The following is a 13,798-nucleotide window of genomic DNA, read 5'->3' on the forward strand; positions in this document are numbered from 1 at the left end:
CAGCCATGACAGAAATAGACATGAACAAATGTCATACTGTCTCTCACGCACACACTCACGAACAGGGCCGGAAGTTCCTTTTTCTTTGTTACACAGTAACCACACCTCCTGTAACTGCTGGTTGAACCAGGAAGTACAACATAATTCCTAAATTTTCTCTATCAAAAGAAATCAATATGGTTCTCTCCCTCTCCCTCTCTGAAATGTCGCAGGCAGAGGAACTCATCTACCAAGATCAACTTCTCTGTCCAGTGTGTCTAGATGTGCTAGGAAATCAAGTGGCTATCCCCTGTGGACACAGTTACTGCATGCCCAGCTAACAACAAACACTGGAGAATGGAGAACGTTCCCTTAAGAGTCTCATTAGGTCCTTAACTAACGTTTTCATAGGATGTGCAAGGTATTTTTCCAAGAGATCATTCCCTTAATGTCAAATAGAACTCACCCAGAACGTGGTTACCATGTTCTCAGAACTTAAGATATTGTTATAGACATGTTTAATGGGAACGTTTCATGAACATTCATGCCCAGTTTTCTGAGGGTTAAGAGAGTATTCCATCAACATCCACAGAACATGGTTGCCATGTTCTTAGAACGTAAGATATTAATGTTCTAGACACGTTTCATGAACATGTATGTGTCTGCCCAAAACAGCTATACACATCACTGTTGCTGAGCCAATCAAGGCCCTGATTAGTGAACCATTGATAACTTTTTTTCTGTTGGTAAGGACATTCACACACAGTGCTTTTAACTTACATATTTGGCATACATGATTATATTGTGCATGTTCATTCATACATGAATAATTATTAAACATGTACTCACCTGGGATTTGAACTCACATCCTCTTAGTTCACAGTACTCCGATCTCTACACCACCATGTCCATGTCAGGTATCAGTTGATCTGACTATTCGCTCATCATTGATTTCATTGACTTATTTCAGCAATTAAAGTGCTTTCTGTATACAGATGGATCTTTATTTGATCACTCTTTGGTTGATGAGAATTTTCCTCCACAGAAGGAAATGCAAACTTGTTATGTACTCAAGGTTTAAAAAGGCTTCTGAAGTTTGTAATTTTAACTAAAAAATATCAGACTTGATTGGGCCTAATGTAAAATGTGTCAACCCCTACAAAATATATCCATGAATTATAATCCACATAATAATTCTCACTACCTGTAGCTGCAGGATTATTTTCCTGCTGTAGCAAACTGGCTCAAATTAACATCCTACATCTGTAGTTATCTAATGTTTGTGGGGCATATTAACCTGTTTTAATAATACTCAATCACTATGATCAATAAAATATTTTCTTGAGTGTACTTTTAACAGAGCTGAGATTTAATTTAAAGTGCATTCATCCTATTGCTTACACCTATCAAGTTGTTTCAGATCTACCCAAGTACTGCCTAGGGAGGAAGGGTTAGGGTTTCTTCTGGACAGGGCCTACAGTGCCTTGAGAACGTTTTCATTAATTTTGTTGTTACAGCCTGAATTCAAAATGATTAAATATACTTTTTTCTCACCCATCTTCACACAAAACCCCCTAATGACAAAGTCAAAAAACATGTTTTTAGAAATGTTTGCATATGTATTGAAAATGAAATACAGAAATATCTAATGTATGAATTCACACCCCTGAGTCAATACGTATAAACTCTGCAAAAAAAGAAACGTCCTCTCACTGTCAACTGCGTTTATTTTCAGCAAACTTAACATGTGTAAATATTTGTATGAACATAAGATTCAACAACTGAGACATAAACTGAACAAGTTCCACAGACATGTGACTAACCGAAATTGAATAATGTGTCCCTGAACAAAGTGGGGGGGTCAAAATCAAAAATAACAGTCAATATCTGGTGTGGCCACCAGCTGCATTGCAGTGCATCTCCTCCTCATGGACTGCACCAGATATGCCAGTTCTTGCTGTGAGATGTTACCCCACTCTTCCACCAAGGCATCTGCAAGTTCCCAGAAATTTCTGGGGGCATGGCTCTAGCCCTCACCCTCTGATCCAACAGGTCCCAGATGTGCTCAATGGGATTGAGATCCGGGCTCTTCGCTGGCCATGGCAGAACACTGACATTCCTGTCTTGCAGGAAATTACGGACAGAACGAGCAGTATGGCTGGTGGCATTGTCATGCTGGAGGGTCATGTCAGGATGAGCCACATGAGGGAGGAGGATGTCTTTCCTGTAACGCACAGCGTTGAGATTGCCTGTATTGACAACAACCTCAGTCCGATGATACTGTGACACACCGCCCCAGACCATGACGGACCCTCCACCTCCAAATTGATCCCGCTCCAGAGTATAGGCCTCGGTGTAACGCTCATTCCTTCAACGATAAACGCAAATCCGACCATCACCCCTGATGAGAGAAAACCGTGACTCGTCAGAGAAGAGCACTTTTGCCAGTCCTCTCTGGTCCAGTGACGGTGGGTTTGTGCCCATAGGCGACATGGTTGCTGGTGATGTTTGGTGAGGACCTGCCTTACAACAGGCCTACAAGCCCTCAGTCAAGCCTCTCTCAGCCTATTGCGGACAGTCTGAGCACTGATGGAGGGATTGTGCGTTCCTGGTTTAACTCGGACAGTCGTTGTTGCCATGCTGTACCTGTCCCGCAAGTGTGATGTTCGGATGTACCAATCCTGTGCAGGTGTTGTTATACGTGCTCTGCCACTGTGAGGATGATCAGCTGTCCATCCTGTCTCCCTGTAGCGCTGTCTTAGATGTCTCACTGTACAGACATAGCAATTTATTGCCCTGGCGACATCTGCAGTCCTCATGCCTCCTTGCAGCATGCCTAAGGCACGTTCACGCAGATGAGAAGGGACCCTGGGCATCTTTCTTTTGGTGTTTTTCAGAGTCAGTAGAAATGCCTCTTTAGTGTCCTAAGTTTTCATAACTTTGACTTTAATTGTCTCCTGTCTGTAAGCTGTTAGTGTCTTAACGACCATTCCACAGGTGAATGTTCATTAATTGCTTATGGTTCATTGAACAATCATAGGAAACGGTGTTTAAACCCTTTACAATGAAGATCTGTGAAGTTATTTGGATTTTTACGAATTATCATTGAAAGACAGGGTCCTGAAAAAGGGCCGTTTCTTTTTTGCTGAGTTTAGCTGGGAATCTAAGAGCTTTCCACACCTGGATTGGGCAATAGTTGCCCGTTATGCTTTTCAAAATTCTTCGAGCTCTGTCAAATTGGTTGTTGATCATTGCTAGACAACCATTTTCAGCTCATGCCATAGATTTTCAAGTAGATTTAAGTCAAAACTGTAACTCAAAAAACATTTTCTTCTTGGTAAGCAACGTCAGTGTAGATTTTGCCTTGTGTTTTAGGTTATTGTTCTGCTGAAAGGTGAATTCATCTCCCAGTGTCTGGTGGAAAGCAGACTGAACCAGGTTTTCCTCTAGGATTTTGCCTGTGCTTAGCTCCCTTTCATTTCTTTTTTATCCTGAAAAACTTTTACAAGCTTACCCATATCATGATGCAGTCACCACAATGCTTGAAAATACATGTAGAGTGGTACTCAGTAATGTGTTGTATTGGATTAACCGCAAACATAACACTTGTAGTGTTGCCTAAGTGCCTTGATGCAAACAGGTTGCATGTTTTGAGATATTTTGTATTCTGTTCAGGCTTCCTTCTTTTCGATTTGTCAGTTGTGGTGTAACTACAATGCTGTTGCTTCATCCTCAGTTTTCCCTTATCACAGACATTAAACTATGTGACCGTACTTTTTTAAAGTAACCATTGGCCTCATGGTGAAATCCTTGAGCGGTTTCCTTGCTCAAGTTAGGAACAACGCCTGTATCTTTGTAGTGACTAGGTGTATTGATACACCATCCAAAGTATAATTAATAACTTCACCATGCTCAAATGGATATTCAATGTCTGCTTAATTTTTTTTTAACCCATCTAACAATAGGTGCCCCTCTTTGCGAGGCATTGGAAAACCTCCCTGGTCTTTGTGGTTAAATCTGTGTTTGAAATTCACTGCCCGACTGAGGGACCTTACAGATACGTGTGAGGTACAGAGATGAGGTTGTCATTCAAAAATAATTTTAAACACTGTTATTGCACACATAGTGAGTCCATGCAACTTATGTGATTCGTTAAGCACATTTTTACTCCTGAATTTATTTAGGCTTGTCATAACAAAGGGGTTGACTACTTATTGACTGAAGATATTTCTGCTTTTCATTTCTTATGAATTTGATCTAAATTGAATCAATTTCAAATTCAGGCTGTAACACAACAATATGTGGAAGAAGTCAAGGGGCAATAAACAAAGACGCATAAATAATGTTTTTTTAAGTGTTGTAACGAAATGTCCATATTACAATCAAAATGTCTGATAAATGCTATTCAAAATGGCAATAATGACATGAACATATATTGTTAAGAATGTGAGAGCACTAATGAAAAATGTCCTAACAATAAGGGATATCTCTAAGCACATTCCTTAGACCGAGGTAAAGTTGGTTATATATCCACACATTTGGACATTCAACAGACATTCGCCAAAAGCCATTTCAAAATGTAAAAATAAATAACTTAATTCACCGTTTGTCACAGAATCATCAAACTAATGATGATTTATTTTATTAATGTCTAGCATTCTTTACAACCTTTGTTTTGAGTAGAAATTCCAGTTGTGACTTGATAGAAATACATCAAATCTATAAAATGCCAATTAGAGCGGTTTAAATCATTAATTAATTCACCGTTTGTCACAGAAACATCAAACGAAATATGACTTATTCTATAAATGTCTAGTATACTTTTACAACCTTTGTTTTGAGTAGAAATTCCAGTTGTGACTTGATAGAAATACATAATCTATAAAATGCCATTTAAAGTGGTAAAAATCAATAAGTAACTCACTGTTTGTCACAGGAACATCAAACTAGGTATGATTTATTCTATAAATGTCTAGCATACTTTTACAACCTTTGTTTTGAGGACAAATTCCAGTTTTGACTTGATAGAAATACATAACTTCTATAAAATGCAATTTAAAGCTATATAAATCAACAACGTTTTCTCTGATTATGACATAATCATCAAACTAGGTAGGATTTGTTCTATAAATGTCTAGTATACTAGTATACTTTTACAACCTTTGCTTTGAGTAGAAATTCCAGTTTTGATTTGATACATAAAATCTCAAATTGTATTGTGAAATGGAAGGAGTATCAGACCACTGCAAATCTACCAAGACCTGGCCGTCCCTCTAAACTTTCAGCTCATACAAGGAGAAGACTGATCAGAGATGCAGCCAAGAGGCCCATGATCACTCTGGATGAACTGCAGAGATCTACAGCTGAGGTGGGAGACTCTGTCCATAGGACAACAATCAGTCGTATATTGCACAAATCTGGCCTTTATGGAAGAGTGGCAAGAAGAAAGCCATTTCTTAAAGATATCCATCAAAAGTGTTGTTTAAAGTTTGCCACAAGCCACCTGGGAGACACACCAAACATGTGGAAGAAGGTGCTCTGGTCAGATGAAACCAAAAGTGAACTTTTTGGCAACAATGCAAAACGTTATGTTTGGCGTAAAAGCAACACAGCTCATCACCCTGAACACACCATCCCCACTGTCAAACATGGTGGTGGCAGCATCATGTTTTGGGCCTGCTTTTCTTCAACAGGGACAGGGAAGATGGTTAAAATTGATGGGAAGATGGATGGAGCCAAATACAGGACCATTCTGGAAGAAAACCTGATGGAGTCTGCAAAAGACCTGAGACTGGGACGGAGATTTGTCTTCCAACAAGACAATGATCCAAAACATAAAGCAAAATCTACAATGGAATGGTTCAAAAATAAACATATCCAGGTGTTAGAATGGCCAAGTCAAAGTCCAGACCTGAATCCAATCGAGAATCTGTGGAAAGAACTGAAAACTGCTGTTCACAAATGCTCTCCATCCAACCTCACTGAGCTCGAGCTGTTTTGCAAGGAGGAATGGGAAAAAATGTCAGTCTCTCGATGTGCAAAACTGATAGAGACATACCCCAAGCGACTTACAGCTGTAATCGCAGCAAAAGGTGGCGCTACAAAGTATTAACTTAAGGGGGCTGAATAATTTTGCACGCCCAATTTTTCAGTTTTTGATTTTTAAAAAAAGTTTGAAATATCCAATAAATGTCGTTCCACTTCATGATTGTGTCCCACTTGTTGTTGATTCTTCACAAAAAAAAACAGTTTTATATATATCTTTATGTTTGAAGCCTGAAATGTGGCAAAAGGTCGCAAAGTTCAAGGGGGCCGAATACTTTCGCAAGGCACTGTATGTAAAAATCACTGTGTGATTATGCCTAATCTTGCCAACAGACAAATGGAGCTGTGGGTGGTTCAGTGTTTCACCAATTATGGGCATGGCAACAGGAACAAGTCGTAATGTGTAATTTAGGGGGGGGGTCTCTTTGGACATCCTGACAACTGATACACAGAAATGCTCTTGCAACGTACCCATGAAACATGTCTAGGACTTTAATATCTTACATTCTGAGAACTTGGCAACCAAAGTTCTGTGTATGTTTAATGTGAAAATGATTAAATATTCTCCAATCCTCAGAAAACTGGACAGAACGTGTCTAGAACATTATTGTTGTTTAATCTGAGAACATTGTAACTATGTTCTAGATAAGTTATGTTTGACTTTAAGGGAATGTTCTAACTAACTAATACCAAAACATGTAACAAAAAGTCATTGCTAACATTGAGAGAATAAGGAAAAACTGGACATTCAAACATTACGGGGTAACGTTACCCCTAGAGATATTAGCTGGGTGGTCTATATTGAAGGCTGTTGGGACCAGGCTGAACAAAGCTGAGGAGAATACAGCTGCCCTCAGTGCAGCGCGGAACTCCTTTTTCCAAAAGACCAGAACTGGAAAGGAATACCATTTTGGCAGAGATGGTTAGGAAAGTTAAGGTCTTAGGAGTCCAAACTCCTCCTCCTGTTCAAAGCTATGCTGGGCCTGAAGATGCTGCTGCTATGCTGGGCCTGAAGTCTTGTCTGGTGTGTCTGGCTGTATTTTGTGAGACTCACCTTCAGCGCCATTTGGAATCACCCTCTCTAAAGAAGCATTCACTGGTTGACGCCACCAGGCAAGTACAGGATAATATCTGCTCTCATCTACTGTCGTACTGATCAGCAGTTTGTCTGTATGCTGTGTGTGATGGATGAACACGTGAGCCATGCTACCGTCTCAGCTGCAGCAGAGAAGACAGACAGACAGACAGACAGACAGGTGGGGCTTGTCATAGCATTCACACACCCCATAGGGCCCATTGGATATGACAGGGAGACAGGGAAGTGCTGTATTTTTTAAAGGGCGTGTTCTTTTTGTGTGCAAAAGGAAATATTGTCATCAAATGCATGGTCTTAATTTGGAGACTGGAGAATAATTGCATCAAACATACACGTTTATGCCTGTCTGTAACACTAAAGCTATCAATAGAGGGAGACAAATGACTGCAGTGTTTTTGGGAAATTCACAAGACAACAATCAAATCATTATTTTCAATAAATATGTGGTAATGTATATTTTCAAACAATGCCTGGAAAGCTGACATGAAATGTCTAGTTCCCTTTCAGTCGGTCACTCGGTATAAAATACTATGGGGAATCAACGACCAATAATATTCACCTGAAGAAAACTGTCACGCCCAACGGGCAAATGGATGCCTAGCCCGCCCTCGAAGCCCCAGTATTATGCCCAGGAAGTGGGGCTTCGAGGGCAGGCTAGGCATCCATTCCCTAAATTTTTTGCTCTTCAGCTCGCCTGAAGGAAGAATGTGTCATGCAATTTGCTAACTTTTCAACATTTGTACTTAGGTGTCTGTTAGTGGGGAGAGGGTACTTGTCCCCCTAGATGTTGTGAGTTTTGGGTCTTGGTATCAGTTTTTGTGTTTGCTAAAATTGAACTACTTTTTGCTCTGCTTGTGTAACCAGTGCTTCCTTGCTTGAGTAAGACGGCCAGTGGTAAGAGTAAGTTCAAAAAGGCTAACCAGCCGAGTTTGAACCTCCGACTATGCCCTAGGACAAGGGTACTCAACTCTTACCCTACGAGGCCCAGAGCCTGCTGGTTTTCTGTTCTACCTGGTAACACACCTGGTGTCCCATGTCTATATCAGTCCCTGATTAGAGGGGAACAATGAAAAAATGCAGTTGAACTGGCTTTGAGGTCCAGAGTTGAGTTTGAGAGCCCTAGGGCATGTAAAGATACTAATGAGTGCTGTCTGGGGTGGAAACACGCACAGGAGGCTTTGGCTCAGACCAGTTTGTGTGACCATTGTTTCCGGCTGGGCTCAACTTTCATTGGGTGTCGGGCTGACTTTGTGGAAAAGATTGGGGCTGCTGGCGAAGGGTCTTCGGGTTAAGCAACCTCAAGAATGGGGTTGTCGGAGGTCAGGAGAGAGCAGCAGCGGTGGTCGGAGTTGATAGGGGTGTCATCCCAGGCAAGTGAGGCTCCATCCAGTGTGAATAGGATTACATCAGTCCGGGGCAGCCTAAAGCCCAGCTTTGGATTCAGTGGGGGAGAGTGACCATTGGTTGTTAATGCGCCTTTGATGGAGCTGTGTCGTAGGGCGGAAACCATCTGGGGGTGGAATGTACATCTTCTCCCCCAGGTTGGGGGAAGGTATTTACTTCCTGTCCATGCAGCGGTGAAGCATTGCTTACCCCTGTTTAAAGATTTCTCTCATGACCTAAAGACAACCTCAGATTCCCCTCATTCAGCCAGGCTGGTGCTACCAGGTTATGGGGAGTTCATGAATGTAGAGGGTATGGAGGAGGCAAGGATCGTTTGCATATCGCCAATGGATGGAAAGCTGGCGAGTTACTTAGTTCCAGAGTCTAACAATGGGGCTATTCCTAGCACGGTGCTTCTGAATAAACAATGCCGTTTATCAGCAGATCAGCTGGTTGCAGTTCTTGAGAGGAACAGGCAGATGTATTTGGATGAGTCAGTTTCGTCAACAAGGTTGTTTGGCTCAGTTATGGAGTCCTTACAGGCCCGTTTCGAGGAGGTAAAAACTGGTTCTTCCACAGCACGGGGAAAGAGCAGATCTCATGACCCTAGCTGCAGGGCGAGGGAGGAGTTATGTTCTCGGGGCCCACCTCCCCAAGAATTTACTGTGGCAACAGTGCTCCCAAGTGGCTCGGTCAATGGGGGCAACTTACTGGTTTCCGAAGTTCCCGAATCCGGTGTGGTCTGGGTATCAGAATGGCTGTACCACGTAAGCACATTGTTTCTACCCAAGGTTCCTCAGTGTTCAGGGGTATCAAGAGTGAGGTATCGTCCAGGTGTGGACATAATAAACACAGATCCTTCCCCACTTTCAGACACATAGTTGTCAAGGGTGGTGGAGACTAAAAAAATGATGACAAATAAATTTAATATCCCAGTCCTCAGGGTGGCGCTCTGCCCCTTAAGAACATAATGTATGGGAGACTGGGAGCATGTTCCGTCCAGTGGCGGGCATATGCAGTTTCATCATGGGTGATGTGGACAGTGACTAAGAGGTACCACCTGGACAGTGACTAAGGGGTACCACCTGGACAGTGACTAAGGGGTACCACCTGCCGTTTTCTGTGCGTCCTCCTCCTTTCATGGCAGTCCTAGCACCTGTCGTCTTCAAAAGCAGGTTATTCGGGTGGTTCCAGTGTCAGAAGTATGGAGCGGTTGGTGCAGCCGGTACTTCTTAGTTCCCAAGAGAGATGGAAAGTTGTGTCCCATCCTGGACTTGCGTGTTTTAAACAAGCACCTCAAGGTCCGCAAGTTTAGGATTGACAGCCCTACCCCGGGGTCTCGTACTCTGGTGGTGCGGTTCCTGAAAGGCGTGCGCCGGCTCAGGCCAGTTTCTAAGCCTTTGGCACCTTCCATGGAGGGAAGCCTCTATTTGAACCATTGGAGTCTGTGGACCTGAAGGTCCTTTCCTACAAGACTGCCCTGCTCATGGCCTTGGTGTCGGCCAAGGGCGTTGGGGATCTCCATGCGCTCTCAGTACACGTGGAAGGGAGCCTGGCGGATAGGAGCGTTGGGCCAGTAACCGAAAGGTTGTTGGATCGAATCCCCAAGGTAAAAATCTGTTATTTTGCCCCTGAGCAAGGCAGTTAAACCGCTGTTCCACCGGTGCCAAGGACGTGGATGTCGATTATGGCAGCACCCCACACCTCTCTGATTCATGTGGAAGACACATTTCAGTTGAATGCATTCAGTTGTACAACGAACTAGGTCTTTCCCTTCCTGTTTGGAACTTGCGCCTGGCGACTCCAAAGTGATGTTACATCCTAATGCAGGTTTTGCTCCCAAGGTTATGCCTATGTCTTACAGGTCCCTGGCTTTCAAGCTGTTCACTTTCTCACCTCCTTCATTTGCTTCCAGTCAACAATGGAGGTTGCATAGCCTGTGTCCGGTGCTTTACGCACATACAGAGCCTTCGGAAAGTATTCAGACCCCTTGACTTTTTCCACATTTTGTTATGCTACAGCCTTATTCTAAAATTGATGAAATGTTTTTTTTCTCTCTCATCAATCTACACACAACACCCCACAATGACAAACAAAAACAGGTTTAGACATTTTTGCTAATTTATCAAAATAAAAAAATGAAATATCACATTTACATAAGTATTCAGACCCTTTACTCAGTACTTTGTTGAAAGCACCTTTGGTAACGATTACAGCATTGAGTCTTCTTGGTTATGACGCTACAAGCTTGGCACATCTGTATTTGGGGAGTTTCTTCCATTCTTCTCTGCAGATCCTCTCAAGCTCTGTCAGGTTGGATGGGTAGCATTGCTGCACAGCTATTTACAGGTCTCTCCAGAGATGTTCGATCGGGTTCAAGTCCGGGATCTGGCTGGGCAACTCAAGGACATTCAGAAACTTGTCCCAAAGCCACTCCTGCATTGTCTTGGCTGTATGCTTAGGGTCGTTGCCCTGTTGGAAGGTGAACCTTCGCCCCAGTCTGAGGTCCTGAGCGCTCTGGAGCAGGTTTTCATCAAGGATCTCTCTGTACTTTGATCCATTCATCTTTGCCTCGATCTTGACTAGTCTCCCAGACCCTGCTGCTGAAAAACATCCCCACAGCATGATGCTGCCACCACCATGCTTCTCCGTACGGATGGTGTCTGGTTTCCTCCAGACACTTGGCCTTCAGACCAAAGAGTTCAATCCTGGTTTCATCAGACCAGAGAATCTGGTTTCTCATGGTCTGAGTCTTTTGGTGCCTTTTGGCAAACTCCAAGCAGGCTGTCATGTGCCTTTTACTGAGGATTGGCTTCCATACGGCCGCTCTACCATAAAGGCCTGATTGGTGTAGTGCTGCAGAGATGGGTTGTCCTTCTGGAAGATTTTCCCATCTCCTCAGAGGAATTTCAATGCTGCAGTCTTTTTTTGGTACCCTTCCCCAGATCGGTGCCTGTCTCGGAGCTCTACGGACAATTCCTTCGACCTCATGGCTTTGTTTTTGCTCTGACATGCACTGTCATCTGTGGACCTTATAGACAAGTGTTTGCCTTTCCAAATCATGTCCAATCAATTGAATTTACCACAGGTGGACTCCAATCAAGTTGTAGAAACATCCTAAGGATGATCAATGGAAACAGGATGCACCAATTTCAAGTCTCATAGCAAAGGGTCTGAATACTTATGTTAAAACCTGTTTTCACTTTGTCATTATGGGGTATTCTGTGTAGATTGCTGAGGAATTTGTTTCATTTAATCCATTTTAGAATAAGGCTGTAATGTAACAAATGTGAAAAGTCAAGGGGTCTGAATACTTTCCGAAGGCACTGTATATGGATAGGACCAAGGATATTCCAGTTCGTGACCAACTTTTTGTGTGTTTCGTTATCCAGCTCAAGGTAGGGTGATTTTCTAAGCAGTGTCTTTCTCATTGGATTGTGGAGGCTATCTCAATGGAATATGACAGCAAAGGACAAGGGTTGGTGTACATGCTCACTCCACTAGGGGTGTGGTGGCTGCTTGGGCGTTGTTCAGGTGCATGATGATTGGTGATATCTGTGCTGCAGCAAGTTGGGTTTCCCAACATAACTTTGAGGATTTATCGCTTGGATGTAACTGATCCCAGTGTGCCTCACATGGTTCTCATGGCTGGGTCCAGGAGTGGGTATTAGGCAGTGCACAGGTTGCGCATTTATCCTGGTTACCACAGTTTCCTCTGGGTTTGAGCCTTTGGCTGCCATGGTTGCGCACGAGTACACAGTCTCCAGGTTACTGCAGGTTACTCTCTGCATCTCCCACCAGCACTCTGCACAGGCAACAATGGAGTACAGTGAGAGGATCCTTACTGAGCTGATACACTCCATAGAGAGAAGGTGCTGTGAGGTGTGAGAGCTGATCAGAGCCCAGGAGAAGACTGCAGTGAGTCAGCCTGAAGGACTCACACAGAGACTGGAGCAGGCAGCTGAGCTGAGGAAGAAACACTGAACTGGAGCACCTTTCACACACAGAGGATCACATTCCTCCAGGTATTATCAAGTATTACATGTAAAAAAAGTTTTTTAAACACAATGATTGCATATTGATGGATTTCTCATTTGTATCATTTTGTATCCTCTCACTGTTCCCTCTGTAGATATGGCCGTCTCTATACGCCCCTCCTGAAACTCCAGACCAATCCAGTGTCCCTGTGGGTCAGGCCTATCGGTCTGAACTAACAGAGAGACAGGAAGACATCCTGAAAGAGAATTGGCTTCAGATTTTAAGAGCAGGTGTGACACTGATATGTCTGATATTCCACACCACTACATAAATAGAACTTGGCAGTGGTACATAACCTATTTCATAAAACTGGGGGGAAAATGATATTGCTCTTCAATCGTTTTTCTAAAATGGATTGGTGCATAATTGTTGATAGCCCTTTGTTGATCAGGGGTGTGGGCATGGGTGGGCCTGGGTTGACACAGGCCCGCCCCCTGGGGAGCCAGGCCCTGCCAGGTCCACCCAATCAGATTGAGCCCTTTGTTGTTATTACTTGAAAACTTCCCCATCTGCAGTCAATACAATGGAGATTATGTACACCCCAGAGCCCCTCTCAGAGAAATACTTCACAAATATATCTAAAATCAATTATCTATTTCATTCAATTGTGCATCCATGTCTTTCTTCACTGTCACCAGGAGACACTGTTGCTAAAAAAACAGCTAAAATGAAAGTATAAATGTATGTTATTACACAAAATGTAAGGTCTATTCTACACTAATCACATGTCGTAAGTACCTCTGTTCTGTTTCCTCCCTCTCCTCTCTCCATAGATTTCTGTCAGCCCACATTGGATCCAAACACAGAATTCTACAATCTCCACCTGACTGAAAGAGACCAGGAAGTGACAATGAAGGAGCCCAAACCGTGCCTCAACCACACAGAGAGGTTTCACAGTATCCAGATGCTGTGTAGAGAGGCTGCTGTTACTGGGAGGGAGAGTGGAGCGGGAAGAGGTCCTACATACCAGTCTTATACAAGGACATCAGGAGGACGGGCTTTGGTCCAGAAGCCCAGTTTGGCCTCATAATGAGAAGTCCTGGAATTTACTCTGCGTCAAATAAGCCTGTAGTTTCCTACATAACAACATAGAGACTAAACTATCTGACCCCGAGTCCTCTAGGATAAGAGTGTACCTGGATAACAGGGCAGGAGATCTGTCCTTCTACAGCGTCTCTGACACAATGAGCCTCCATAGAGTCCAGACTGCATTCACTCAGCCACTCTAGCCTAGCTTTAGGCTGTATGCATACATGG

At 43.2% G+C, this 13,798-nt stretch overlaps 1 pseudogene; it reads left to right on the plus strand.

Annotated features, from left to right (window-relative positions):
• The first annotated feature begins 203 nt into the window (after window positions 1-203).
• On the plus strand, window positions 204-13,571 carry LOC135565715 (E3 ubiquitin-protein ligase TRIM65-like; annotated as a pseudogene).
• The last annotated feature ends 227 nt before the right edge of the window (window positions 13,572-13,798 follow it).

This window comes from Oncorhynchus nerka, linkage group LG9b (genome assembly GCF_034236695.1).
Source record: "Oncorhynchus nerka isolate Pitt River linkage group LG9b, Oner_Uvic_2.0, whole genome shotgun sequence".
Lineage (NCBI taxonomy): Eukaryota > Metazoa > Chordata > Actinopteri > Salmoniformes > Salmonidae > Oncorhynchus > Oncorhynchus nerka.